The sequence below is a fragment of the Struthio camelus genome, chromosome Z, assembly GCF_040807025.1.
Source record: "Struthio camelus isolate bStrCam1 chromosome Z, bStrCam1.hap1, whole genome shotgun sequence".
NCBI lineage: Eukaryota > Metazoa > Chordata > Aves > Struthioniformes > Struthionidae > Struthio > Struthio camelus.
The window spans coordinates 1547153-1572898 of NC_090982.1; the positions used below are offsets into that span (position 1 = coordinate 1547153).

Below are 25746 nucleotides of genomic sequence, written 5' to 3' on the forward strand. Positions count from 1 at the left end.
CAAAAACTTTTGACATATCTGAATACCCTCCACTCAGTCTTCCCTTGACTAAATAACCCCTTTTACCTCAATTTGTTTCACCATCCAGATGCTTGGCTCTAACATGTACAAACCCAGAGATGCAGTTCATTGTTACAGGTGTAACTCAGACCCGGGCTGTCCCAGAAGTAATGCAACAAGTGAGGAAGTATAGTTCACCATACAAATCTTAAGATCTCTTGGAGAGCTGTAAATGAGAGGGATCTTGGAGGTCACTCCCCCACAAAATCTAGCACATTGTGAAGCGTTGATCAACATTTTGTTACAGATTTACTTCAATTTAAAAGTAACCTATACCAGTTTTTTAACTCCATAATAATTATGCAACCTCCTTCATCTGTAGAGCAGTAAGATACCTTCTATTTCTACAGATAATCTTTAATCTTTGGTTTACTGGGGTTTGATATCTTTCTTCCTGTTACCCCTGCTACCAAATTGACAAGGCATGCTGCCTTGTTCAGCCTTTAGCTGAACAATTTTATCCCTGTACTGATCTGCGACATTTTTCATGATGGAAGCATAGCACCAGTAGAGAGACTACCTACCAAGAGTCAGACATTTTACTGTACCCTCAGTCATTCCAATCCACCTGAGCTCTTCAGTCCTCTATTACTTGACTTCCATATTTTTCCATTCCCCATTGCAAAAAAATCCCTTATCCTCTATCTAGTGTCAAACTCAAATAAATCAGGTGCATTAAGCCCTGCAGCCAAATCTACTCAACTATGCAAGATGAACTTATTCAACACTCATTTGAAAAAAATGAAACAAACTGTTTCAGCAAAGGTTAGCCACTTAATGTAGCCCTAAGCTTACAAATATTCCCACTGCTAAGCGAAAGATCCAGGCTATTGGCAGAGTATGTCAACAACTGTTATCTAGCAGTTATAATCTTCTCGTTATGTAGTCCTCCTTATAAGAAGACCTCAGAGTGCTTCAAAGAAGATAGTTGTCATATAGAAGGAGAAATAGAGGGATCTCTTGGGAAATAAATATCTGTTTGTTGCCACTAGTCACTCACTCACATAAACAGGACTTAGATCCCTTCAAGGGTTTGTTTTCAACGCAGAAAGCCCCAGCCATATCCTTACTGTGAAATGATAGGATTTGTGCTGAAAAAGAAAAGCACTCTATTGACTTTTTCCCAAGAGTTCTGTGTCTGGGACTTTACCTTCTCAGAAATATAAGTGTTCCAGTAAGAGGAAAGCTGTCTGCAGGCTACTGCATTATTCATGGGAATGTGCTGACCCTTCAACTCACAGCTATAGATGCTGCATTAAATCCAAGGAGATAGTTACCTCCCCGATTGGTGCAATTTAGCAGGAAAGCTTATATTTTATGACCATCAATTATCATTTAACTGCCAACATATCAGACCACATATATGCATACCACTGGTAAGATTTTTGATTGCCTGCACATGTTAGAAATCAGTAATATTACCACTTAAGTTCCAGCAATTCAGTTTTCAGATGCACTCACTGACAACCTGAACAAAATCAGAAGAAGAGATGGAGAGATCAGAAGTAAATAATGGGAAGTTTGAACAGGCTGTCGGGGGAATCTAAGGACATTTGGAAAAAGGGCTCCCAAAAATTTCCTCTTATATTACCAGCACAGCTATATACACTGCTACTAAAAGGCAGGGGTGAGGATTTTAAAACAGATTGGCCCCAAGCTATTAGAATACAGTACATTTTGTACTTTTCCTAGAGGTGATTTTTCTTTTAATTTAAGTTGCAGCTTTGATGTGAAACTGAGATGCAAGATGTGATGATACCACAATGAACTTGGCAGAATGCTATCTATCCATTTTGATGAGCTAAGGCGCACTTTACACAAGACATACTTGGCTCATACCTCTTCAGGTAACCACAAGTGTTTCTGACTTATTTTTCTGACAGATTGCTGCAAGACCAATGCCTAAACCTGGCAAGCTTAGAAAATTTCTTAACCAAATGGATGCAGCTCAGCCCCTTTGCATCCACTATTCATATCGCATTTGTTGTTGAGTTGTCTCATGCAAAGCTTCAGCCCTCCGCATATTTTGCAAACGGCAATAGAGGATATAGGCCAATGTGCAGTTCATGGTCCACCTGCTCCCCTAGGCAGTTTTGTATATGTGATCAGTTCCGCCCCTGGTTCCTCCAAACAGGCAGAAGTTAGCTGCTGTGATCTGGGTATTGGCCAGGCACTGCTGACCAGAAATAACCTATGATAGAGTTCCACTGATTTCCAGTATTTCCTTTTTTTTTTTTTTCTGGGGCAAAATCTATCTACCAGTAGACAGATTTTCTATGTTAAGAATATCTGTGAAAGAAAGGGGGTTCATTTGTCTTCAACTTCAACTTCAATGTCACCTCCACATATGTTCAAGGTCTGGAATTTATTCCACCATATACATAGTGTGATAGAATAATTGCTTTACACAAACAGTGCCATATAAAGTATATATTTGTGTAGAGCCAGGTTGTCAGAGACCTGAGTGCACTAATAAGCCTTACTGGCCCTGACCAGCCCCACTGGGATTCACACCCAGCCCTACCCAGGCCCAGGAGCCCATTTCAGCCCAGCCTTAGGCTGTTAGCCCCTGCCCTATGACGACGTAGTGGTGCTGGTCTCCAGCTCCACAACAGCCCTGACTGGCCACAGGCCCTGCTGCTGTGGATCCTGATGGCCCATCCCAGCCTTTGCAGGGCTGTCTCTGACACTGGTTACCCTCACTGGGCCTGATCCTGAAACTAACCTGAAGGCCAGCTGCCCTGCCAGGCCTCGGCCTGGCCCCATCCACATGGAGGTGCCTGACCCCCAGGGTGGCAACCCCTGGCCTGCTCTGCTCTCTCATGGGGTGATGGGACAGGCCCTGGTTGCGAGGCCCGCCTCTGCCAGCTCAGGATGCCCCTGCGGCTCTTGTCTCCCTGTCCCTTAGAGAGCTGCTGGCCTTTGCTGCACCTTGACACAGGTATAGCTGCCAGTCACTTCTTGCTCACTGGTTACTAACATTTCTGTGAATCCTGATTGAAATCTGAGGATTCAGGTCTTAAAAAGAATTGTGTTACCTAAGAAGGGTACCAGAAGCCCATTCAAATATCTAGCATGCAGTTCTCCCCTTAACAACACTCGTTCCACAGAAGGGAATATCAGGGATCCTAATCAGGTCCCACATTACAGTGCAGATAGAACACAAACAGGCATGCAGTGTATATAATACCTTTCACTAGGCTCACGTACGCTAGAGGCCACCTTATACAGCACTCTTCAGCCATAGAACAGCTGAAATGAATAGTCACACATAAAGAAGTAGCAGAACATTCACCCTGAAGTCACCTGGGAAACTCCTGAGTGACTGAATATGCATCTTTTCCATTGACAAAGATCCTTCAATTACATCAGACAGAAAATTTTTTAAAGGCAGGGCTGGAGGGCGAATGGAAGGAGAGAAAGAAAGAACAGGTCTGCACAAGTAACTACTTCAGGAGTGTCATAGCAACCTATTTGCATTTCAGATTGGGCCTGCCTTGAGCAGCCCCGATGAGCTCCTGGAACTGTCTATAAAGAAAATATCTTGGCTGTATGAAATTAAAGAAGCAAGTACCAGTTAGTTACTTCAATCAGTAAGAAAAGCCCAAAGTCCAACAACTGAAAGAAGCGACACCCAAAGAACTGCAGTTGCTAACAAGCAAGGTTTTGTCTCAGGAGTGGAGATGCCTTGTTAAAGATTTAAAGTTTTTTTTTTATCGCTAAGTCAGTGATACAGTTTTTCCATATCATCAGTCATGTTGATCTAGTGCCACACCAGAAGAGAGAGGTAGACCAATTGGAGAGAATTGTGAGGAAGTGAATGAGAATAAACAGATTCAGAAAATACAGCCTAAGAGGAAAGACTGAGGGAGCGTGGGTTCAGTCTAAACAAGATAGATGAAGACAAGAGAACCATCTTCAAACACATCAAAGTTAGGTAAAAGTTTGGGGCATTGTGAGGGGAGTATTTTTCCAGCATCCACCTGTGGGGATGCAGGGAAGGTCTCTATCCTGGAAGGTTACGAAGAGGCTAAACAAACATCTGGCAGGACCTGCAGGCTCACAACAAACATCTCCGTAAATCCAGTTGATTTTGCCTTTGGTATACAGGAAAAATTGGAATACTTCTTGCAGTTTTTTCCAGCCATATTTTTTACTTCTGGGAGACTACCTACTAGCACACCTTCCAGGACATTGTCCTAATTCAAAAAGGCCCTCATCAGGGCTTCACCTGAAGTGGACTTGCTGTAATCACCAGTTGCTTCTATGTAGAATCCCAAGATAAGAACATTTTAGCGGTTAGGTCATTGAGGCAATATTTTGTAAGGTGACAGTACCCTCAGTTCTGGGATTAGAATAATTTAAGTGAACAATTCAAACCAGTTGGCCAAAAACATTTCATAGTAAACCACAGCTCCCAGTCACGTTCTCCATCACTTCTTGCAGATACAGCAGCTATGTTTGCATCCTGATCTGCTTTTGAGAGCCTCTAATGTTAATTTCACATTTAGTGCCATCAGGTCGCATTGGAACTCTTCCTCTCTCTAGGATGAATTACTGCACGATAACCTATGTGCATAGCTCATACTCCTGCTTTTCTTCTATAGTTTTTCTTTTTCTTTCTGAATTCACCTTATTATTTAATTCCAGTTATATCTTCTTACTATATATTTTGATCTACTAGGTGATACTCTTTTTCTAAAGACAAACTTATTTGAAGTTTCTTAATGGTTTCTTTTAAAATACAATTTTCAGATCAAAGCAGCTGATTTTGTGCTGTTATGCTGGCTCACTCAGCACAAAATGTTTTTGCTGCTTCCCATAACAGTCTCACTAATATAGGAGCTGAAACCTCAAGTTTTAACTCATTTTCTCTACAATAATTAGAGAACTGTTATGTTATATCGCTGACTGTCTAGTGGGCTGAAGTGAAACATCCTTCCTTCTGTGGAGAGTCAATGCTGTAATCTTGAGCGTGACTGGCGCTTCCTATGGCCTTTTAATAGACTCCTTTTTAGTCTTTTCCTTAGTGTCCTTAGACTTTTCCTAAGCTTTCAATTTCATTTTAATGTTCCCCTACAGCGTTTTGCACAATGATGTTACAAAAGATTTATAGAATTGTCTTGCAGGTACAATGAGAGCATTCAGAAGGATCATTCAGAAAAATAAGAAGAAAGTATTTGGTTATGATCTATGTATCTGCCCATGGCATGCTCAATCAGAAGAGGTTGTAAATCCCATTTTCCGTGATAGGTGATCAAATTGGAAAAGACGCAGATCACAGCTCACATACTTTTTACAAATTAACTTGGTTTTATTAATAGAATCAATTTGTTGTTATTAATATCAAATAACTATTCACACAGTGCATGTGCTTATTCCCTTACACAATTCACTTGCATAATCTCTCACACACTCACTCATGGTTACCCGACTGGAGCAACAGTCAGGATTGTTGCTGGCAGGCAACTGGCAGGCCCAGCTGGTGACTCAGAACTGAAGGGTCACACTGGCACACAGGTGTTCAGAAAGTCCCACAAGGGGTCCTGCGAGTCACCAAGTAGGTCTATAATCCAGTAGTCTTTGCATACAGCAGCCACCACCTTCTTGGATGTGGGCCAAGTTACACAACCCCTTGCTCATGCCAGTGCGTGCTGGTGGCCTTGTACAGATTCAGCTGACTCTTGGTGTCCCAAGTCTATCAGTTCTTGTAGGTACAAGAGGACCACAAGACTCCAGAGCTTATCAGTTCTTCGGAGAGTTTCACACACTATTTTGTAGCATGTACTTTTTCTGTCTTTGGCCTGCTTTTTTCTGGTAACTGTTTCTCCAGCCACACACACAGGTAGCTACAGAACACAAACACACGTATACACACACACACACACACAAACACACACAGAAGGCGCTTTTATGACACGGTCTAGCCTAGTGTCCTATTTGACAGTGGCAAGTTTCAGATGCTGATAGAAACCTTTAACATGAGACCAAGCATACCTCTGCTGAGTTCTCCCTGCCCTCCAACCACAGTATCCCAGGCCCTTCTTCATGCAGATGTGGCTTCCATGTATTTATTATGCCTTATTTTTTACAAAAAAAGGTGAAAATAATTTTCTATATTCTTGAATATTTATTTTTTTCCCACAGATTTGTCCAGTCTCCACTTGAACCAGCATCAACTTTTAGCATCCACCACAGGTTAGCTGCATGTTGCACAAGAACGCACTTCCTTTCATTGCTCTGAACCTGCCACCTGACAGTTTTATCTGATGCCCCTCAGCTATTGTATTGGAAGAAAGGCCACAGCATGTAGCCATATCCATCTGTGTTGTGCTACCTGTGATTTTATAAAAGCAGTTCTAGACTGCCAGTTGTGCCTGTGGCCTTTTTTTTCTGGAACATTTCCAGTTCTACTATATCCTTTTGAAGAAGGGGAGTAGGAAATCAGAAAATATCCAGTATTCTATTTCAAAGCAGCATCCCAGTAATTAAACTCTCCTAATAACTCATCCACACTGGGCTGGCCATGTAGTCAGGATAGGTAGGAGGCTGCAAGATTTACAGGCATATCTTTCAGAATCAGCTTTCTTGTGGCAGAAGAAATGTGGGGATGCCCTGATAATACACCCTAAAGCTTGTCTGATCAATACCAATAGCAGAAAGGTTTCTGCTGACATTTTAGAAGGCAAACATGTCAAGATGCTGCTGCAGCCTTTGAGGTAAAGTGTGCTGTCTAGGAATCAAGAAAGAGACTGAGGGAGGAAAGGGAGCTCAATAAAAGTCAGTTATCACCACCAAGACCTCATAAATTCCTATGTTCAGCTTGTAACCATACTTGCTTCTCAGACTGGCCTTTTCTTATAACACAGACAACAAATAGCTACCTCACTCTGAAGTAATAGTCGTACTCAGTTAAAAAAAAGAGCCATATTATGATAGGCCGCATCAGGTGGCTGGACTCGCAAGGGACAAGAATAGGCTGCACCTAACAGCATGGGGAACCATGTGCTGAAATGGAACAGCTCTAGATAGGATGGGTTGTGACTTCCCGTTGTGACTGGGTCCAAAGGGGCATGGGGCATGCCAAGTGGCACAATGGATGCAGCCATGCAATGGCTGACTTTGCATCGCAAAGGTGATTCTCATAGCCTTTTTCAGGGTGGGAACTTCTCACAAAACCGCAGAGTTATCATCAAGCTCCCCGAGAGCATGTGAGGCACTCAGCTTTGGACAGAGGTTCCTAGGACTGGGAAGGATTCAGATGTTTATTTTTGAAGGGGAAAACAGGATTTCTTAAACAAGTTTGTTAGTGACCAGGACTTCCAAGACTTGCCCCCACTCCTGGGAAGCATGTTTTTTATTTAACCTCGGGGTAACTACAGGTAAAAAATAATTCCAGCTTCCCCAGTGAAGGCAAGGCCCTGTAGTTTATTGCAAGGCAAATTCCTTCTGGCTGACCTTGGTGATCCTATCTCACAGGGAAACCAAAGCACCCTGACTTTGTAGTGTTTACCTTGGAATAGCTCATACTTATCGCTTTGCCCGGGACAAAGGAAAAGGTGGAGCTAAGCCTCCAAAGGAGCTATTTCTTTGAGACAGACTACTGATACCTTCAGGCCATGGTTTCTGCAGGAGAATTGTCCAGAGGCAGTCTCAGACATCTCAAGTCAAAACAAATTACCTGTAGGTTCACATTGCAAATTTTTGTACTGTACTACTCTTCATAACTACAGAACCTAGCCTCAAATCCTCCACCTGGTTCCCTCAACTCCCAGTCATCTGCTACAGTGTGGCAGATGGAAGCAGCATTTCTTACTTTTCTTTAAGAAAATATTCACTGAAAACATAGGGACAAATAGGAAATAATAGCAGATAAGGCCAAGGTCCAGTTGTCCCAAGAACATATTTGACACATAAGGCCCTGCAGAGTTTGAGCCTTCAGAGAACTCTGTGGGCTCTGGGAGCCTGGCAGGGAAGGCAGAGAGCAAAGGGAAATCTTTGCCTCCAGCACAAGCAAGGAGGAATTTGCAGTGGGTTTTTTTTCAGAGATGACACAGCTCTTATGCGTGGGAGCTTGCATTTAAGGTTCTTTGGTTGTGGAGTCATGTGGAGCACTGCTGGGATGTACTCAACAGGAAGAGAACAATCCATCCCAAGGAAAGAAAGAACAGGCCAGCAATTGGGATACTCCCAAATTCAAATCTCAGCATTTCCACGCATTTTCTCTCAGCGTTTCCTCAGATTTTCCATTCCTTCTGCATGTCCTGCTTCATCTGTGCATCTACTTTCCAGATAGATTGGGAGGAGGAAGACTGACTGATCTTTCATTCTGCCTTTCTGAAGAGACCACGAAACTACTACTAATAACTACTAATAGACTGAGCTACTGGAAACTACTAATAGACTGAGCTACTAACAGACCAGCATGAGGTAGAAGGCTGCAGACTGTTGGTCCACATACTGCTACAATGGTTTGCATACCACTACTAGGATCCACAATCTGGGAAGCTCTGTACTACAAAAAGAGGGATATAGGGGGTTCTGGATTAGTCTGTCTAGTGTTTAAAGGAACAGATATGTCATGCCCACATTGAATGCTGCCAGTCAAATTGGCATCACTCTCTAGCATGCCATTTTTGTCCTCATGCCACAATTTGAACATATTGAACAGTTTGCTATGACTCAGCAATATTTAAAAAATACGGGCCACAGGATCTGACCTCCATTAAAATTTTGCAGGGCTGGTGAGCAGGTAAGCAGGAATCAGGATTCAAACAATACCATCAAAGCTTTATAATGAATAATTGTCCCTTATAAGAGGAAGAATGGTTGACAGGACCAGCAGAAGTGACTTTGTTTCTGAGCTCAGACTAGAGGTAGAAACTGCATCAGCTTAATATTTCACAGGCCAGAAAGTGGCTTTGAATATTCTCATAACTCAGAAAATGCTTCTCCCTGTGATGAATGGGGGACAATAGCTGACTACCACAAGGGAATGATAGATTTTGACTGTCCAGTCTACCATCTACTCCACTAAGAAAACTAAACAGAAGTAGTGGGGAAAAAAAAGAGAATAAAGGATTATTTTAAAATTGCTAAATACACATTACATATAGAAATCTGATTTTTCAAGCTGGTGCCATTTTCTCTCCTTTTTAAACCTGCTCAGCTTTTTTAGTTAACAGTATTACTTCAGACATTTAAAAACACAGCAAAAAATCAGGGCTCTGAACGGTTCTGTCTGTATCTAGAAAACAAGGCTGGCTCAAGGTTTTGCACAACCATACACAAGTTCAAAAAATTTTAAAAAAATTTAAAAATTCTCCTAACAAAGTGTTCTAAGTGTACCAGCCCTAGGTTCCTACTCACAGCCTGTGAGAAGAGTGCACTTTAATGGCCCAGTTACTGAACAGCTGCAGTTTACAGCTTTAATACACTGCTCTAAACTGTCCATATTACAGTTTAGGCCAGTACAGTTGGTAGCCTGAGGCCAGGAGCAAATATACATCCCATTTAGCCATTCCTTTTAAGGGGGAAATCACCTTTGATGGAGAAGCAGAGCAGACATCAGGAAGGCAAGGCAGGCCGCCATTTGATTTGCGTACACCCACAGGCAAACACCCATGTTTGCCACCACTTGAAGAATCTTGCACTAGGCAGAGCCTCCTCTCTCACGTCAGCTCTGCAGGGAGGTATATTACTCAAGGCAGCAAGAATCAAGACAAGTTTCATATTTATTGAGCAGTTGTTCCTTTTTCTGTCTGAACTACTGGAAAAATAGGCACCCACACCCAACTCATAGACAGGCTGTTCCCTGAACACAAATAGACAATGTTATAAACTGCACCAAGCACTTTGTTAAGTAAGACACATCTCAAAACCAATGCCACACTTCCTCAAGAAGTCTATTTCAAGTATTTCTCTTCTCCTTTCCTCCTATTTCTTCCCCATTTTCCTCATGCTTAAAATCTCCTTTGGAGGAGGCTTGCACAATACAATGTGTTTTCTTCAGGACCCATACAATCTGTTATAACCAAGAAAAGTTAGATTTATTTAATTCTTTGGTTGCAGCTGGGGCCTCAGTAAGCCTGAAGTTCTGCTTCAGGCACTGCACCCACAAATAGTTCATCCAACATATGCTCCTCAAGGATGCTTCAGCTTCCTACTCTGAAGTGGTTGTGCACAGTAAGCTCTTGCTGGTCTTTTTGCATGGAAGTATGATTTCCAGCAGACTTGTTAAGTCACGGGTCAGATACTAGAGAAGGTATCTGTTTCAACATAAAATGCATTTGAAATATTCCGGACCAGAACGCAAGCTGGACTTAAACAAGTTCTTCAAGCCTTATTGTTTTTCAAGGACAGTTCTGTTTCCAAATATGCATTTCAGGTTGAAAGAACAAGTCTGTTTTCTTGAGTTAATGTGCTCCAAGACATCACATCAGGCTTTGCAGTCCTGCAAGTGGAAAAGGGTTGGGAGAGAAAAAGCTTACCTGGAGGATGTAAGTGTGCTTCCCTCAGAACCGGTTAGATTATTACTCTTAGGGCACGAGACAAGGTAATACAGTTTGTAAGGTCTCAACTCTGACAGAGCTTTCAGACAGTGTAGGAGAACCACAAAATGCTTCCTCGAGTGGTATAGAGACCCAGGGCTGATTAGCAAGAGGTGTATCTGTTGATGCACAACTCCTGCAGCCTTCAAGCTATTGAAGAAATTTAGCCAGGAGCATCCACTGAATACCCTAAGCAACCTGGACAAGCCACCACAACCACAAGACTTCCTGCTTCAGTAACAGGTAATTTAACATTGACTATGTAGACAAGAATTAGTGTTGCCATTGACAGCTGTGAGGCGCTTCTCTGGGAAAATAAGGACCAACAGCACAAATCAGTAAGACCACAGAGAGACAACCATAGCTGGGACCCACAGAGGCAGGTTGAAGTCCAGCAGAACCAGCTGCAAAGCCAAGCAAAGGACTGGGAAGGATAGAAACTTTATGTCCTAAAATGGGTTCTGAGCAACTGGCAGACTCAGCTGGCCAGTTCATGTCTCAGACAGATCTGAAAACTAGAGTTCTGGAAGCTCATGTGGAAACTACTGCCAAAGAACAGACACTCACTCTGGTTAATATGGTGAAAGACAGTCATACAGCCAATAGATGTGGAAAAGGTTCACAAAATTGATTGCTTATGAAGGGCTTGGCAACTGCTGAATGAAATACATAAGAAATCAATGAAATACATAAGATTGTGGAAGGAACCTTCTATCACTTGTGAGCTCAGTGCTCTCTTCAAGCCACCTCTCCTCCAAACAAGATACTATTCCTCAGTTCTCCTTCACTGCACCAGCCTTCCTTCCCTCCTTCAAAACAGAGACTCATAGTCTTCTTTCTTGTCACCTTTTCTGGGGTTGCAGGCCATGCCTTGATTCTATGTCAACATCATTTTGCCTAGAAAGATCCTGTTAGGACTACTCCCTCTTCCCAGCAGGTCAAGCCAGTTTATGGAACATTTCAATGCACCATAGATCAGTCTTAGTGCATCACCTTATTTTTGTCCTTCAATGGCCCCAAAGGACTGGCCAGGCTGACATGTTTTTAATACTCACTATAGGGCAGTTCAAAGCAACAAGCTCTTTCTCAGAAACAAGCAAACAAAGTTTCTCTTTGCCTATGGGAATTACTGTTCTTACTTCTGGTGGGACAGTGCTGGGACAACTCTTTGACCAAGGGACTGAGATAAAGCTAGCTTCCCAGCCTTACTAATGCTAAAGAGCCACTGAATATATGTAGAGTCTGGGAGAGGCAGAGGGTGCATACCCATTCCCTAAAACAATCCAGTCCAGCAGTCAAGACCAGCATGAGATTGTCATCACAGGGAAGTGTTGGCTTGCCTAGAATTGATCTCCTCAGACAGAGCAGTCAGCATCAAGTAGGATTCCCCATAGACATCACCTCATATAGTGGCCAGGAGCAGCTCCTGTGATACTTCTTCCTCTGTGCTTGGCTAATAGTGTCTCAGGGGACACCAAGGCAGCCAGCATTTGGGGGAGCAGAAGGAAGCAAGCAAGAGCTGCAGTGGAAGGAGGTGGCAGCATGGGCTTATAGGAAATGGAAGGTAAGCGGAGAGGGCACAGTGTATGCAGAGTTCATTGGGTTAAAGAAGGGATTACAGAAATCAATGTGAAGTTCAAATCAGATTTCAAAAGCATTAAGAAAAGGCAGCTGGTTGCTGGAGGTACCAAGACAGAGAGCTAAGAATGAGAGAGACAGGCTGAGTATGGAAGTACCCAAGAGGTTAGAGCTGCAGTACAATGTCAGAATAGGGAGCAATGGGGTGCCCCCAACCCACCAGGCAAGTCAGCAGTCAAACAGTAAAGTACCGGAAAGTGCTGGGGCAAAGGAGACAACAGTTCTGAGGGAAGTGGTGAGGAGAGCTGTGGTGAAAAGAAAGCCGGGATTATAGAGAGCTGGTAGTCAGGGTTCAGGAACTGGGGAAAGGAAAATGTCTACTGAATAGTGAGAAATTCTCTAGTTTGGATATGGGCCTCTCCCCTAGGAGGTGAGGAGCACTTGTTAACAAGAAAGAAGGGAAGAGAGCTGGAGAGATGTGAGAAGGACACAAGAAGCCTCAGCCATTGGTGGAGGAAGAGATGGAAAGGAAAGGAAGGAGGAAAGAAGTGGGAAAATACAGAAAAGGTTATGGGAGAAAGGGGGGAAGGAGCAATGGATAAGGGAAGCACATGAAAGAGCGATGTGGAGGAGTGACAGACCCGTGAGCCTGTGGCTGGAAGGAGTGAAGAGGAACAGTCAGGAACAAAGGAAGGCACTGTGCAAAATGTGTGAGGAGGGGCTGGGAGATGTACACCCTGAGACACATGAGACAAATGAAAAAAGGAAATGAAAAGACAAAGACATTGGAAGAAAATGAAAAATGAAAACTGAAGGAGAGCAAAATAATGCACAAAAGAAGAGAAAGAGTTAATACAAACTGTTCTGAAAACCTGTAGCGGGGAAAAAAGGGAAGAGATAAAATGGAGGAGACAGAGCATATGAGGTTGGTTTTTTTTTAAGTTTTACAAAAAATGTAGTGTCTATGCATAGTAGCTGATTCCCCATTTATCAGTTTCAGGCATCTGTACTCCAAACACACCCCTTTCATACATTCAGCTTGAAAGTATTAATAGAAAAAATTTCTCTGTTTGACTTAACGATCTGCAACTGAACCCAGAAAGTTATGTAGCAAAGGTTCAGTGCCATGACCTAAAGCCAGCTGGCCTGTTGGGTTCAGATTATGTTTGCAAACTGGGACAAGTGCATTGCCTTCTTATTTACGTTCCTAGCAAGAACTATGTGAAGGTGTAGCTGAAGCTGAGAATATACATGCAATTTTTGAAAGACATTTCAGAGTAGTGGGCTTTCTTTTAAAAGGCAGCCACTATAAAGCTCAGGGATTTCTGGGTGGAGCTTTTGCAGATTTCTTTTGAACACCTTTAGCTAAGGAATTGCCAAGTTCAGACATTCGCAAAGTCTTTGAGCTGCTCTGTGCAGAGCTCTGCAACACTTTCAAGACTGTAACGAAAACAACCTTTAAAGTGTAATTTTTTACTGGAAAAATATTTCTGTTGGAGCCTCTCAGTCCCCTTCACTCCTGCACTACCTGCCCTGTTCTGTAACTGGAGACTGGGCTATAGGAGAACTATTTACAACAAACACCAAAGACAGAAAAAAAATCAAGTGTCTGTGTGGAAAGAATGCCACTAATTGCTCTGGAAATCTGTAATTGCCTCTCTAAAACCTCTCCTGCACTGGCCATGAACTGGGCAGGATGGGAACCTCCCTCCTGCTGTCATGTACTTACTGGGTAATACTAACCACAGTAGAGGAAGGAAGCCCTGGCTCCCATGCCCCATCCTCCATCCAGGTATAATGAGGATTGCAAGTCCTATCCCTCAGGAAGGATACAGTAATGAGATGTTTCCTTTACTTAGCCACCTGTAATCACAAAAGTTGTGAAAACTAAAAACTGAGGTTACTATTTTATTATTGAATTTGTTGGAGACTGGCAAAAGGGTGCAATGGGTGGGAAAGAAAGGGCAGAGATTGATTATATTAGCCATGTTTCTTAGGAAACAAAGATCAAAATGAGAAGACTTCAGCTTAACGTCAGCTATACAGCTTATTTCAATTAGGTACTCCCATAAAGGAGCAAATCTGAATCATAGCTTTGTGGCACACATTGCAGTCATCTATTGATTAACAATTCTCCCCCCGGGGTTAATGAGTCAGCCACATCACCCACACATTATGAAAACTAGAGATAAAATTTAGAAATGCTGTCATTTTCCTTGAGGAAGAGGCTGTGCTGATTAATGAATTTTAGTCTATTGAGCTCCCCAGTCATCGGCAGGAAGATATTTATCCCTTCTGTGAACTCTGAAGATGCTGTTATTCACAAGTGACTAACGATTTGAGGTGTTTTGAAGAGGTGCAATTCAGGAAGTATTTTCTGCTCACTCTCTGAAAGCCAGGCATCTGGTTTTGGTTTCTCAAATCGCTACCTTTAGACTCTTTTGAAATACTTTAGTTTTTTTTTTTTTTTTTTTTTTATGAAAAGCATAGTTAAAGTAGCAATCTACCTCCATCCCTAACCCCCATTTTAGCTTCCCTGAAGTTTTGGTTTGTTTTTGTTTGGTTTTTGGCTTGAATGAAAGAGTGGCATGTTTCTCTGAGAAAAAAGAAGAATTCTTATGCCATTTGAAGAAAACTGATAGTAGTTTTGAAGGATCAATCATTTTATTAGCCTGCTTTGAAAGCCTGCATTTTTGCCTTACATTTTTCTGCTTTCTGTGTAACTCAAACACCAGCTTGTAAATACTATTTTGATCTTTTCAAAGAGTTAGTCCTCTTAAAGACGCAAGGACTGACTACTGAGGGGGAAAACAGGCTGACAATAAAGGACTTTCTAGAAGGTGGGCACTTGATGGGGCTCAATCTAAGACTAATTATATGGCTCCTTTTGCCATAGCTCTGTGGAATCAGGTTCAGGTACCTCTGTCAACCTAAAGAGGTTTGTGAATCCAAACGATTGCACTTAAGTCGATACTTAGGACATTTAAGCGAAATTTCCATTACACAGAAAGAGATATTCGAACTTTACTTCTACTTCCAGTCTAGAGAGGTAAGCCATCTGCTCAGTGGGCTGCTGCATGGGTTGAAGAGAGTGTCAGGATGATCCAAACACAGTACTACAGCTCACTAGCAGTCCTAGCCGCTTCTTTTAGAGACAGATCCCCAGCAAATTCCTAAATAGGGACCTTTAACTTTGGCAGGGTGGCGGAGAGGGTGGGAAGAGGTCTCACTGGGGAGCCCAGCTCTGTTGCAAGGAGAATTCTGTTGAGTACTGCAGATTAGAACTGAAGTGAACACTCAAGGTGAACCTCTAAAGGCTAGTTCATCCACATTTATTTAAAGGTTCAGCCTGTAATTTGAAGATCTGCTGTATGCGATAATATACAGTTCCCATCTGGATGCTTTTCTCTTTCTAAAATTCAGTGCCATTACAGCATTTGCAGGCTCAGTGGCTGCAAATGGATTTGATGGCTAGCCAACACGTTAAAGTAGCCTGTTTGGCCAAAAATACCACCTGAAATACCATATTATCTGAATTCATATAATGCTCAAATATAGTAAAACAAAACAAAGCATAGCAGTAAATAAACTGTGCAAGGGCTAAGACACTGTACTTCTGTATGTGGCCTCACGAGTAATTCCTTCTCATTAGCCCTCTATCTAAAAGCAAGCAGATATTGAAAATGCTGAGGACTCTCTGAGCACAAAACACCACATGATTCTGGTTTCTGAGGAGAAGAAATTCTGTTGCTAAGAACTCACACACATCCTGATGGAGTAGCATGTGTAGGCTTGGGGAGATGCAGGCTGCAGGACTTACTGTGCCCCGAGTAGGAGCTATGAAGAAACAGCTTTGCAGGGAAGGAAATGTTACTTCTGTTCGGCCTCTTCTGTTCCTTTTGGATCCCTGGGCTGCCACTGGCAGAAAACATTAATGTTTTGATTTGTTTTCCTGATTATCTCTCCATTATTAAGATTCTTCTCCTCCAGCTGCAGTTATGGCCTTCCCAGAGGTGTTAAGAAATCCATTTTCATTGTGAGTTTGCTGAAGTATCATCAGTTATCAGAAGACAGCCTCTTAGGCTGAGCTGACCTGTCTGGGACAGGACCTAGCCTGGACCTGGGACGTTACAGCTCCTCCTGTCATTCTCTTCCTCCCACTCAACTCATGAGTCTCCAGAGAGTGGGTTTAAATACTGACAGAGTTCCTGTGCTTAGCCACTCTTCTCCAGCATGTAATCCCCACTGACAACTCAGCTCCATCTGCGCCACATTGCTAGGCATGTGGAGGAGGATCTGCAGGGTGCAGAATTACTTCACAAGCATGAGACTTCCACAGGCTTTTGCAGCTCTACGTGGGCAGAGTCTGAGGGCAGGAACGTGCTCTTCCACCCTCCTCTCTTCCCGCCTCCTGAGTTAGCCTTACCATCAAGGAGAAAACTGCAAACACAGGATAAACCAAGATGCAGGCTCCTACAAAGCAATAATAAGAAAGGCTGACAGTGATTAATACACTGTGATCATGCCAAGACATTTTTGGGTTAACTTGCTGCAGTATAGATTTAAAAAGAAAACTGAGAAATGTTTTTGTATGCTAAGAAATACTTGAAAGACTCAGTGACAGGTTATTTTTATGGTGACCAGTGCACACCATATTTAGACTATTTTGATAAGAGACAGTAAAGGCAGAGTCCTAGCTCTAGAGCAACCAGATCTTAGGGAAGCTGAGCACATTTTAAAAGGAACAAGAAGATTGATTCTTGTAGAAAACAAAACAAAAATACAGACAGAAAAACTGTCCCAGAGAAATATAACTTTGGAGGTGAGACATGAGGGCTCTTGGATTCCCAGGTATACCTCTAGAACTACAACCCTGTTTTTCCAGTGTTTCCAGTGCAACAGGCAGAAAACAAGCAGAAACAATGGGCACACTTGTGGCTCTGGATACCAGAGGAATATAAAGGCTGCATTTTCTGCTTCTTAGTAGGAAAACATCACATTTTTTTGGCATGCACATTGAGGTTTTTTACTAAGGAAGCCAAGGCAAACCATGGGGCACACTCTCACACCTAAGGAAATGGAAAGCAATCCTGACGTTTCAAATCTATATATAACCCATAGAGTAGCATTTCTTAGAAAAGGTATCTGTAAGAAAAGGTATCTGTAAAGAGAGATACCTCATCACTATGCTGATTTCCTCTGGAGAACCAAAATGAGCAGTAGAAATATATTTGGCATACCTGAGATCAGAGTGATTGTCGCCAATACCACAGCTTTAGGCAGAAGATGCTTTGCAGTGAATAATCTTCTCCTGCCTATATTTCTCCTCTGAGGTGAGGGTTCTGCTGGCATGCTGAGTACTACCCCTTCTGCTCTGGAAAGCTGACATACTGCAGAGGATACTTCAAGAAAATAAAGAGAGCTCAAGCACTATGCAGGAATCTGTGAGACAGAATTGTAGAATAATTTTCTTCAGCAGGACTTCAGGAGGTCTCTAGTCCAGCTCTTCCCCCACCAACATCCGTGGAACTTATAGCAGGGCCAGATGAATCAGGTTGCCTCTGGTATTGTCTGGCCAATCCAGGCAGATCTGCAAGACTGAAGACCCCACGGCTTTGCTGGCTCACTCTACCAGGACTTGAGCATCCTCCTGGGGAAGAAAGAGCTCCTCCACTCTCTCGGCAGTGCCTGTACTTGTGTCTGCTGCCTTGGTGCTGTCCCTGCACACCTCTGAGAAGACTCTGACTCCATGTTCTCTGCGTCCCTACCCCAAGGTAGCTGAAGACATCCAGAAGAGCTCTACTTTGCTTTCCTGCCTCCAGGCTGAACAAAGGCCTTTCTCTCCACTTCTTTGAGACATGCTGTGCTCCAGCACCCTCCTTATCTCTGTGGTGTCTGCTAAACTTGCTCCATGGAGTCAATATCTATCCTCTCCTAGGGAGCCTGAAGAGGACAGAGGACCCCAGATGCACTTGCACTCAGTGGTGCTGATGAGAAGAAAAGCTCCCTTCCCTCCACCACTCTTACTGGACAAGGACAGAAACAAGTTCAGGCAGCTGAAGCTATTGGGGGCTATCCAAAACGGTGGCCTTGGTTCTTCCCAACCATGGTAAGGCTGGCTCTATCAGGGCAATTCTTGGGTCAGAAGTTGGCGTGTGCACGCTACGGATTTTGCCAGGAGGAGACAGTAAAGTGTAAATGACACAGAAAAAGTTTTATAGAATAGTTCCTTAATACTGCACCAACCCTGCAAAGGAAGATAGTTTGTAACTGTCCTCAAGGGATGCTGGAGTAGATGTGCTGTCTTCCATTACCTCTTACCTGAAGTTAAAATTACTTTTCCTTGGCCTTTTAAGATTATAATAAGTGACCATTAAGAATATGTGAGTAATACAATTCTGTTGTCAATATATCTTAGTGGAGGTTTAAGCCTGTGTCATCTATTTCATGCCATGAAAATCCCCTAAATAGTTGCACTTATTCTTTGTTTTTCATTACCAGCAGATGTTGCTGACCGAAACAATGATCCAGAGCCTTGCATAATAAAATTTATGCAGTTCCACTGCTTTTCTGCTCAAGACAGACTGTTTGCGTGCATGCTAACAGAAAATATTGCCTAACACTGCCACCTTTGGATGTCTACACATTCCACAATAATCCTTAAACTTTGCTAAAAGTGTCTTTTAAGTCAAACTTTTTAAGAACCCTTTTTAAGAACGCAGACACTTGGTCTGCATGCAATGGACTGAAAGCTATCTATTTCCATTCAAACAAATTATTCTCAAAAGTAACACATTTATTTAAAACTATCTTTGAAACTTCCATTTGAAAAACACATCTTAAATTTCAGACATAAAAACACCTAAAAATTATTTTAGATTCCAAAAATAAGCTATTTGATTTGGATCTTGACTTCAAAGAGCATCAAATACAGTTACATTGTAAGTGATTCAAGTAAGATTTAAAGTTGAAAAACTAAAATCAACCATTTTACCAGAGTAAACTCCATGGGTCAAACTCAGCCCTAATTAAGACACCTCCTTGGCAAAACTTTCCTGAGTGAAATTTTTGTCCAGGCCCTTAATAAATCAACAAAACAAAGTAAGAAACAATTGAGGAAAAAAAAAAATCTAAGACAGTATCAAGTTTTACATTTTTTTCTCTGCTTGTTGCTATAGGGGGTTAGGATGGTAGAGGAAAGGGTTTAACTGAATGGCCTTGCTAATACTACTTCCTGACAGGTGTGCGGTTGTTCCTTGTGCAAGCACATCTGTACAATTCTTTACACACGTGCAGCTCTACATAATTGTGATGTTGCAACCTTTTTGCATATATTGACCCATGTTTCTCAAAGAGCAGGTTGTGCCCCCTGCAGTAGTTGGAAAAGGGTGGAAAGGGTATATGTGAGGAGGGGCTGCTAAGCAGCAAGACAGGCCGATGTGAACATAAACACAATCCTGAGGGGTATCTTGGGCCAGAGTTTTGCAGTCATGGGGAACTGCCACCAAGAAGAGCAACTCCTTGTTCCCAGTCACTACTTCCTTTGTGCTGGACAAGCCTGTGTTGGCCCCATGAACCACCAGGCTGGGAAATCAATCAAGGTTAAAACACCCTCTTTTATTTTTTTGTAGTATTATTTCATTTTAAAGCACTAGAGGAGGAGAAAACAAGACTACGTCTCTGAGCCACAAGAGTTTAGTGTCTGCAGATGTATGATGTCAGTTCCACTGTGAGAAAACACCTATAATTACTGGCTGCAGATGCTTAACACTCGCCCGGGGGCGGGGGAGGGGGGGTGGCCACTAACTACCTTTAATTGCAGACCCTGGCTAGTAATAAGCACCCACAATTAACCTCAACCTCCTTGTACCTCCCTGCCCTGGCTATATGGATCTGCTTGCTGTCAGCAATCACCCTCAAACTGCTCACGAGGCAGGCCTGTGCTCCAGTTAACTCCCAGGTCAGGTGGCCTCGGTTCCTACTCCTACCCAGCACCAGAGCCCAAGTGAGACCCTTCCCAGTGCCAATTGTGTGCTGAGGGAAAGAAGACAGATCTCCTTCTGCCATGCTGAAACCATCTGGTAGACACCTGCGCAAAGAAAGCTGAGAAGAAAATGAAAATGGCAAGGCAATTAACTCAGTATCAGGTGCACAGCTGCAGAGCAGAACTGTTCCATTCACGCTCGGATGTATCTTCTAGCTCCGTGTAGTTTCTAGCCTAACCTGAAGGATCAGGCAGACCTGCCAAAAGTAGGTGAGAAGCCCAGAAATCACAGACTCCCATGTGAGAAGGGACAGAAGTGTCTTTCAAGTGACATAGGCTGCTTCTGTAGAGGCTTGTGCTGGAGATCAGAGTAGTTTTACATGGGTATGAAAGAAGTGACAGTGTGCTTAGCAATGAAGAAGCTGTTTGTGTGGAGCTTCTTGCTGTCACTGCAGGTTGGAGGAAGCCCTTTGTACAAATGAAGCCCCAGCTGGCTTGGATGAACAGCGGTGGTCAAGTAAGACAGCAGAGAGGTGAGAGAGAAAAGGTGAAGCAAAGAGAAACACTGCAGAAATAGAAGCAGCAAAACTAACAGCAGCAGAAACATGCTGCACATTAGAGAGTGAACATTTCTTGGCTTAGAAGGAGCTGACACGAATCTCAGTTCACTTTCAATACCTCTTAAGGACATTGTTAATATGAACAAATACATTCCTGCTCTGAAGTTATTTTAAAGAGTAATTTTATGCAATGACCTGAACATAGCTGATGTAATTTATTATGTTCTTGAATGTTATTACAACGAAAAAAAATCTTGATGTCATTCTGCCTTCTCTGCAAACACTGTCCAAAACCATGCTTAAAAAAAATATTGGCCTAGCAAGTCATTCTTGCTGGACATAAATTGAACAAACATAATTCAGCTGCTGACTCAGATGAAATAGAAATGAGAGCTGAAATTCCTGAACATAGTGATTTAGAGATGTGGGTAGGACAACAAACCATTGTCAAGTTTGTATTTTGCATGAGTTTGGCTTAAAAAGTCCCACAAGGGAAAACATATTAGAGAATACGGAGATGGTGATGTGAACAGGGAATGGAGTTTCCATATCCCAATTGCGGTGCAGGTCTCTCTGCAGTAAGACCCGGCTCTCATAGCGCTGACTGACTGTATGTGAATGTCAAATATTCACTAAAAAAGACCCCTCAAAAAAAAAAATGCAGCAGCAGATATCCATTCTGCTGGAAAGAACCTGGAAACCCAATAAGGAAATGCAACAAGCTTAGAGACCGGGAAGCAACAATAAAGTCCACATTTCATTCCTCTGAAACTGAGTGATTTACTCTCTAGGTAACAGTGGGAAAGGCAGAGGATGAAAGGGCTAGCTTTTCTCAATCAGCTATTGTTTAGGTCAGGCAAATATCATGATCACTAGCCCCAAAGCCTGTTCATGGTTTTCCATTCTGGCATTGTCTAAGAAAGGATTTTACGAACCACGTTGTCATACCAGATGTGCTATTATCTGAGAGTCACTCTTTTCCCCGTATGCTTGTGACTGAACAGTTGCATAATAACCATTTTCCCACTTTCCTTCTTGCCCACTTGACTGCTAAGCCTGCAAATTATCTTGTTAGAAGCCTTTTTTGAAAAGATTTGGTGGAGATAGGTACTTCATTGTACAACGGACTCACACTTTGGAAACGTTCTTTTACTCACAGATTCAAATAAAAGCCAAATCCTTCAGCATGATCTGAGAAGGCGATGGAGCAACAGATTTGGGAAGCTTTTCTCCCCATTTCTGAAGCAGTACCCACCATGGCACACTGCCCTTGGAGACTGGAGTTCTCAGTGCCCGCACGGAGAGTTGGAAAGTCCTCCAACAGAGAGGCACACAAATTCCCACCAGAATAGCTGATGGTTTCTGCAGTGCTTCGTTAACACCACGGCTCCTGGGTCAGATATTTTTATTTTGATGATGAGGCATATTCCACCCAACATTTTTTCATCCATTTTCCTGGCTGAGAAACATCAGCATCACATGATAAACATGCTAAAATAAAGAGTGTTTCTTTTCACATCGACACTATGAAAAAACTCTCATATTTTCATGCAAACTAGTTTCAACCTATGGGTGGCCCTCCACGTGCATGGTACTTATTTCTCTACGTCTTTACCGAGATGACAACAACAACTTGAGGTGTTTCTGATGTGCTGCAGAGCTGTAGGTCCCAGGGGAACCGGCTGCCAGTGTGTGACTGACTTTTCTTCCCCAGTTGTTCAACTGCATTTCCCAGGCAAGCCATTACTACGTTTGTTACTGGGATCCAATGCAATCCACAGCAGGAGGAAGTCATCCAGAAGAAACTCAAAGCACAGCCGCCATCACAGAGAGTGAGAAATTTTCGTTTTAGCAACACCTTTCCTTAGCCCTCCTGTTTGTGCCACATGCATGTTCTCAGCATGGGGCAGTTCATGATGCTCTGTTTTATTTACCTTCCGGCTTTGGTGGGATTCATCATAACAGGTATCTGCACACAATGTTTGTTCAATATTAACTTCCAAATAGTTACTCTAGTATAAACATTAAACATTATCTAGCACACTTGTTGTTCAGTGATATTATTCTATGTAGTCTTGTATTCACCTAATTAGTTAGTTAATATCCTCTCACTTGAAAGGTCCTCGTCTGCCAAATTAGGCTCAGATTAAAGAACATGAACAAGTAATACAGGATCTAAATACATGCTTGAAAAGCTCCCTGAGAGCTTCAGTGACTGGTTTTCTACAAAGTCTTTTGTCTGAGTGAAACTGGATGTTGCATCCAAATAAAGGTAGAAAAGTTAACTGGACTTTATACCACAAAAGTACCACACTAGGCCTGCTTTTCAGGCTGCCAACTCTGCTATAAAATCCTTGAAGGCCAAACAGGAAAATCAGCTAAGTCTGAATTTATAACATCCTTGATTTTAAGAATGATATCACCAAATCTTATGCAAGATACCTCCCTTTAGGAAAATGAAAAGATGAAAGAAAGGCTGTATAGGTAAGTTGTGAATGGATAGCTTTATGCTGTCTTAAAGATATTTGAGATATATATTCTAATGTAGAGGGAAGCTTCATTATTTGGCACTCTTTGCTTTTACACTAGCACATGCGGTTTGCTGCAGACGTAACAGGATTCAGGGGAGAAAATCCTGCCTACGTGCCTTAAAAACCAGAGAACCAGGATCTTAAGCCCAGATCCAAGATCTAAATGAATGGCTCCAGTGTCAGAAGTGATAAGCACCCTGCAGCTGTCTGCAAGGAAGGCTTAGGGGCATGCTGTGGTGAAGTACAGGATCCCAGGGATTATCTGGGCCTGCAAACTATAAAAAAAGTTATTCTTCATTACAGACCCCATCTCTGCCCTAGCTGGTGAACAAGTGAAAAGAAAAGCAGTTGGGGGAGAAGGTGCACTACTTCCCTCCCATTTTAAGATGCGGCCTTTTCCCACTCAACATTTCTGTTGGGCCTCTTTCTGGTTTTAGTGCCAAATCACAAGCAGCCCTTGGTGAACAAAATGCCTTGTGTCCTGTCGACTGGTCAGTAACTAAACACATTAAACAGTCTTACTGTGAAGCTGACACTGAGTGTGCTTGGAGGAAAAAAAAAAAAAAAGAAGAGGAGAGAGTTTGATTTATAATCACCAGGGAGCAACCTCTTCCACTGTGGGAACCTGAGGTTTCAGGAGGCAATAGGAGCTTCTGCTGTAATTCATGGTACATCTGACAAGAGAAAGATAAGGACATATTTTATTTTCTTTCAACAATGTTGTTCACTGTTTGTGTGCACAGGTGAAAAATAAGCAAACTCACCTTCAGGAGATGAGCATGGACATTTACATATTTCCATGAAAAAGATAAGGTCTTACCGGCAGCCGTTCAGTCAGCAAGAGTTTATCTGAAAATGCAATGGATGGTGTGCCCCATGTGGAAATGCACAGCTTATTTTTAGCACATTAGTGTAACAGTTTTTTAGTAAATAATTTTCATGTAGTTCTTTCTTTGCAGTAGTATTGAACCAGCATAATCTATTGCAACGTCAACCTGAATAGCTGACTGAATAGCCTTTAGTATCACAATTTTCACTTATTTTACAAGCAATGACGTCTACATGGACTCTCTTTACAGGTTTCTGTGCTACAGAGCTTATCCCATGCTCTTTTAATGAGCAACTCCTTATGCTGTCCCTATACAATACAATGAAATATCTTCTAAGCAAGTGTAAACGCAAGAATGAGTTAAATCTGAGTAAGTTAGACTTCTGCTGGAAAAACAAATTTATTATTTATCACTTAAAACTTTTGCAAGCTGTCTGGTTTTTAAAGTCAAATGATTTTTCCAGCTTTCTATTCAAAAGCCATAGGATGTAAAAAATGTTATCATTTATACAGAGGCTAATTATTCCCTAAATCTATTCAAAAGTATCTATAACGAATATGATTTAGAAAGCTTGTGCTACTAAGAACATTTACATTGCATAATTGCATTTCCAGCTATGAAAATCTGTAAAAGGACGGAATAGAAAATAAATCAATCTCAAGGTAGTTAATTTCTGGTGTGAGTTTTAACGCCATAGGATCAAGAGAACCTTCAGCAAAAACTTCAGTGATTCTGCAGGGAAGTAAAGGGAACTTCATATGGTAACAACTGGGGTTCTCGATTAAATATGTCTGCCTTCAGGTCTGTTAATTACACACAGAAATGAGAACTGGACATTTGCTTAAATGAGGAAACAGCACAAAGTTCAGCACTGAATACAAAAGATACTGCATGAAATATATTCTTAGTCTAGCAGAGTTAAAATAAGAACTATACGATACCCTATGAATTTCCTTAGCAACTCTATGATCCTGAATTATAGCCAAGAATCGCTAAACCTAAAAAAAAGTACAAGGAAATATGCACACTTTTTAACCAGCTGGATTTTACTTTCTGGTTGTGTAACCAAGGATAAAAATCCTAAGAAACGGTTCTCTCTACAGCAGCTTTATTTTCCATGGATTTGTGCCCAATATTCCTGCCATGTTAATCTCTTTCTTTGGTCTCACTGTAACGTCCAGAGTGCCTCCCGTGACCCCAACCTCTTCTGCCTAGAGTGGAGGGGGGTCAAGAGGCAGCATGTGCCCTGGCCAGTTTGGCAGCAGAGTCGCTGGGCTGACTGCCCAGCTTGTCACCAGCTCTCACCTTTCAGCGAGCTAACCAGGACAGGTAATAGCTGAGCTATTGCACAGTACAGGTGGTGTCTCTCCTCCTACAAGTCAAGTTTTAGAAAATGTATAAGATATCAAAGTCACTAGGATTTCTAGCCTTCCATCCAATGTAACCGAAGCTGGCCAGCAGATACAGCAGTTATCAGAGGAGAGACTGAGAAAATATGGATAAATGCAGATAACAACGAATGCATAAACACCTTTTCCATAGTAAACTGTTCTAAAAAGCTCAGGACGTTCCCCTCACACAAGAAAATCAAAACAGAAAAGTCAGGGAGTACTCTACAGTAAAATCTTACATGATAGAAAACCCTAATGAAGG

At 42.2% G+C, this 25746-nt stretch overlaps 1 long non-coding RNA gene across 5 annotated transcripts in view; it reads left to right on the forward strand.

The window, feature by feature from the left end:
- The window catches only part of LOC104141137 (uncharacterized), a 31659-nt gene extending 7814 nt beyond the window's left edge, over positions 1-23845 (forward strand). The window contains exons 3-5 of one of the 5 annotated variants that reach the window (XR_011137693.1): positions 1777-1907; positions 6208-6258; positions 21892-23845. This is a non-coding gene — a long non-coding RNA (uncharacterized lncRNA). The other 4 variants (XR_011137692.1, XR_011137690.1, XR_011137691.1 and 1 more) reach the window with 4 other exon arrangements.
- Positions 23846-25746: the final 1901 nt, after the last annotated feature.